The sequence below is a fragment of the Arvicola amphibius genome, chromosome 6 (genome assembly GCF_903992535.2).
Source record: "Arvicola amphibius chromosome 6, mArvAmp1.2, whole genome shotgun sequence".
Classification (NCBI taxonomy): Eukaryota; Metazoa; Chordata; class Mammalia; order Rodentia; family Cricetidae; genus Arvicola; species Arvicola amphibius.
The window spans coordinates 147,390,492-147,395,799 of NC_052052.2; positions in this window are offsets into that span (position 1 = coordinate 147,390,492).

The following is a 5,308-nucleotide window of genomic DNA, read 5'->3' on the forward strand; positions in this document are numbered from 1 at the left end:
GAATAAGGGAAATTAATTAATAAAAACCAGATCCATCACAGTGGTGCACACGTGGAATCCAAGCACTTGGTAGGTTGAAACTGTAGAACTGTAGTTCTCATCTATCCAGGATACATACTGAGACGGTTTCAAACAAGAAACCCCTAAAGCAGCTTCCCAACTGCAAAGACCAGATATATTGATTTGCTTTTCTGTTGCTGCCACGAAACACTGCCTAAAAGCAGCTTAGGGAAGGGAAGGCTTTGTTTCATCTTTCAGATCACAGTCCATTAAGGGAGGAGCTTTCTTGATAATTTGGGGTGGGGTTGCTGGTGGGCGGGACAACACGCTGGGAAAGGGGTGGGGCTGAATGCCAGAGGCGGGGCTCGTATGAAGGGGTGGGCCTGTGTCAGGGGCGGGGCCAGTCGTAGCCTCACGTGAAAGGGTTCTAGGGCTCTGACAGTTGAGACAGTTGAACTCCCCTGACCTAACGGTCAACAGTCACTGAGTCCAGTGATCACCAAGTGCAGACGTTGGAGCTGCGGTTCCTTCTCGCCCTCCACTTCGCTGCTGCCACTGACGGCGGAGCTTAGCAAGGCTCAGTTCCTGGCACCCCGAAGGCCTCCTTAGTGTCCAAAGAGCCCTGAACCCCTGTGGGTTCCCGCAGCTCCCAAGGGACACAGGGACCGAGGTCCCCCAGCAAGATTGCGGTAGGCCAGTCTGATGGAGGAGGAAGAGGATTGATGCAGGGATCTTTTTAAAACCGTGGGTTTATTTATCATTGCGCTTATACTAAAATATTTCCTTGAAAAATCGTGGGTTCTCAACCTGTGGGTCGCGGACATCGAAAACCATATATCTCTGATGGTCTTAGAAACTGAGACACCACTCGGTAGCAAAATTACAGTTTTGAAGGAGCAACAAAAATAATTTTATGGTTGGGGGTGGTCACCACAACATGAGAAATTGTATTGAAGGGTCGCAGCATAGGGAAGGTTGAGAACCAGTGCTCTACACAGACAGATGATGGAGGATTCTCATTGGCTAATAAACAAACAGCCTTGGCTTTTTGATAGGGCAAGATTTAGATAGGTGGAGTAGACAGAACAGGAAAAAGGAAGTGAGGTAGATGGCTCAGACAATTGCCCCACCTCTCCTCTCTGAGAGACAGATGCGATGAAGCCAGCCGCCAGGTCAGACATGCTGAATCTTTCCCGGTAAGACACTGCTCGTGGTTAGTTAAGATGTGAATAAGAGGCTGAAACTAATGGGCCAAGCAGTGTTTAAAAGAATACAATTTGTGTGTTATTATTTCAGGGCATAAGCTAGCTGGTGGCCGGGAGCCGGGCAGGATGAAAAGCAGGCCTGCCCACAGCTCCTCACTACAGACAGACACCCGTGGCATAGACACGATGAAGCAAGTGTAGGAATTATTAAAATACTGGTAGCTAGTGGTAAAATGTGCCTTTACATTGCTTAGTATATGTCCAGAATGCAAAGTGCCTGGGAAGCCTGGCTACTGCTCGCTGCCCCCCAATCTACAGCAGCAGGTGTATGATTGCTTTTTTTATATTTGAAATTGATGTGCTTTAGTGTCTGCTTTTTACTTTTTATCTACTTTTCAGAGTCCCCGTCTTTCTGTGTCGAGACTGACCTGGACCTCACTATGGCGCTCAGGCTAATCTTGAACTCTTGATCCTCCTGCTTCTACCTCCAGAGTCGTGGTGTGGCAGATTTGCCCAAAACAGACCTGGAAAATGTACCAACACTTTGTTGAGTTTTGGAGTTGTGTTTGTGACAGAAGTGGGTCTGTTGTTTCTATTCTTTGCCTGGTTTGGGTATTTGGGTACTGGCGCTTTAAAAGAAGGGGTGAGGTAGGACAGCTGCACAGCCTCTGTACCCTGATGTGACTGCAGGGAATTGAGGGCAGGAGGCTGTTCTGGGGTCAGTCTCTGACACCGTCCAAATGAAAACGTGGGGAACTGGTAGTTTCTTCCCTAAATGTTTTGAGGAGTTTGCCATTGACTCTATACAGCACTTAAGGCCAGGCAGGTAGCACACACTTATCATCTGCAAACTCAGGAGGCAAAGACAGGCAGATAAGTTTTAGACCAGCCTGTTCTACATGAAGAGTGCAGGCCCACCAGCGCCATACAGTGAGACCCTCACACAGAAAAAAAATTATTTTTAAAGGTGGGGCCAGTAAGTTTTCTTAGCAGGTAAAGGTACTTGGCACCCAGCCTCCCGATCTGAGTTCAATTCACAGTACCATGTGGTGGAAAGAAAAAGCCGACAATTTATCTTCTTACCTCTACAGGCATACAACAGTGCACACACTCCCACACATGTACACACACAGACTGTGTTTTAATAAAGTCAAGATGATTGACACCCAAAGAATGACACCAAATGACCTTTCAACCTACATATACATACATATAGACAATCCTTCATACACACACAAACACACACCACGCACACACACAGAGACATGCACCTACAGGCACGCACCACACATACACACACAATGTTCACAGGAAACTCTAAATATGTGGTTTCCATATGAAAAGGGCAGGGAAATAGAGGTTAGAGGAAAGGAAAGGAAAGAGGAATTAGTCATCAGACTGGAATGCACCCAGAAGCGACAGTTCCAGAAGACATGACTCTCTATGTAGAAAACAACAGTGAATCTGTCAAACAAAACAGAACATACTAGAACTAATAAACAGTCTTCAGTTTATAGGAAATAATATTTCTACCAAAATTGTATTTCCATAAACAAACAAATAAAAAAAGGAAACGAATCTAATGCTACAGTTTTATTCAAAAAAGGGTGAACTATTCAGAAGTGAAGCGCTGAGGAGAGGAAGGGAAGCTGTGGTCAGTGGGTGCTGGGTGAGGAAAGCCATCCTCCAGAGGCATCAATGAATTCAGTGCAGCCCTCGCTCAGAATCCTAGCAGATCCTTAGGGGACGAAAATTTGGCACGCTAACCCTCTTCACCTGCTTCCATCCACCCCATAGGCGAGGAGAGGCTATGGTCACTCTCTGGGGTTCGGCACTGGTGAGGTTTGGTTCCGATGTTTCCTGCGGGGTCAAGCTCTTGTCCTGATAAGCGTCTGTATGCTCACATCCTCAAGTCCCTCTTCAGAGATCCTCGAAGATGTTGTATGCTGGAGGAATGAGCTGCTCTGATGGGGATTTACATTCTGGGCCTCCACCTGGGTGATGTGGTTTTCAGAAAGAATATGAAGGTTCTGCTCAAGGTCATGCTGCTCCGGGCCAAAGAACACACTCTTGGAAGCCCTTCTTCTCTTCTGCAGGCTGCTTCGTAGGAGCTGCTCATCCTGGTTGGGCTGCATTGGACCATAAGACAAGCTCTTGAAAATCATGCTTCTCTTTTGTAAGGAGATGCTCAGAAGGTGTTCGTCCTGGATATGCTGTGCAGGACCCCAGGATATGCTCTTGGAGACCCTCTTTATATTCTGCAGGCCGCTGTTCAGGGACTGCTCATGGTTAGGCTGAGCAGGACCACAGGATACACTCAGGGAGACCCTCTTTATCTTCTGCAGGATGCTGCTCAAGAACTGCTCATGGTTAGGTTGAGCAGGACCACAGGACATGCTCTTGAAGACTCTGTTTATCTTCCACAGGCTGCTAGTAAGTTGTTCATCAAGGTTCTGCTGCACAGGACCACAGGACATGCTCTTGGGAACACTCTTTGTCTTCTGCAGGCTGCTACTCAGTTGCTCATCATGGTTGGGCTGCATGGGACCACAGGACAAGCTCTTGAAAACCCTGATTCTCTTCTGTAAGAAGATGCTAAGAAGGTGTTTGTTTTGGTTATGCTGTGCAGGACCACAGGATACACTCTTGGGGACCCTCTTTATCTTCTGTAGGGTGCTGCTCAGGAACTGCCCATGGTTAGGCTGAGGAGGACCACAGCACACGCTCTTGGAGACCCTCTCTATCTTCTGCAGGCTGCTGCTCAGGAACTGCTCAGGGTTAGGCTGAGGAGGACCACAGGACATGCTCTTGAATTTATCTTCTGCAGGCTGCTAGTAAGTTGTTCATCATGGTTCTGCTGCACAGGTCCACAGGACACGCTCTTGGGGACACTATCTTCTGCAGGCTGCTAGTCAGTTGCACATCTTGCTTGGGCTGCAAAGGACCACAGTACATGCTCTTGGAAACCATGCATCTCTTCTGCAAGGAGCCTCTCAGAATATGCTCATCATGGGTGGCCTGCACAGAATCAGAGGACATGTTCTTGGAATCCACATTTCTGTCTGCAGGCTCCTACTCAAGAGCTGCTCATCATGGTCATGCTGCATAGGACCACAGGACACATTCTGGGAAGCCCTGCTTCTCTTCTGTAGCCTGATACTCAGGAGGTGCTCTTCATGGCCATGTTGAACAGGACCACAGCACATGCTCTTGAGGCCACGTTTCTTTTCTGAAAGCTTCTATGTAGGAGCTGCTCATCATGGTCATTCGACACTAGACCAAAAGACACATTCTGGGAAGCCCTGCTTGACTTTTGCAGGCTGCTACTCAGGAGCTACTCATGGGCATTTTGCCCAGGACCACAGGACATGCTCTTGGAAGCCACGCATCTCTTGTACAAGCTGCCTCTCTGGAGATCCTCATCATGTTTGGGCTGCATAGGACCACAGGACATGCTTTTGGAAGACATGCTTCTCTTCTGCAGGCTGCTGCTCAGGAGCTGCTCATGATGGTTGTACTGCACCAGACCACAGGACATGCTCTGGGAAATCCTGTTTCTCTTCTGCAGACTGCTGCTCTGGAGCCTCTCATGGTTTGGTTGCACAAGACCACAGGACACACTTTGGCAGCCCTGCTTCTATTCTGTAGGCTGCTGCTCAGTTGCTCATCATGGTTGTTCTGGACAGGACCACCGACACACTCTTGGCATCCCTGCTTCTCTTCTGCATCCTGATGGTCAGGAGTTGTTCACAGTCATGCTACACAGGACCATAGGACACGCTCTTGTAAACCGTGTTTCTCTTCTGTAGAATGCTTCTGAAAAGCCGATCATGGTTATGCTGCACAGGACCACAGGATATGCTCTGGCGGCCCTGCTTCTCTTCTGGAAGCTGCTGCTCAGGAGCTGCTCCTCATTGTCATGTTGCACTGGAAAATTGGGCACATTCTTCAAAGCCATTCTTCTCTTCTGCAGGCTGCTGCTCAGGAGCTGCTCATGGTCATGCCGTACAGGACCACACAACATGATCTCGGAAGCCATGCTTCTCCTCTGCAGGTTCTGCTCAGCTTCTCATCATGGTCATACTCTATAGGACGCTGGACAT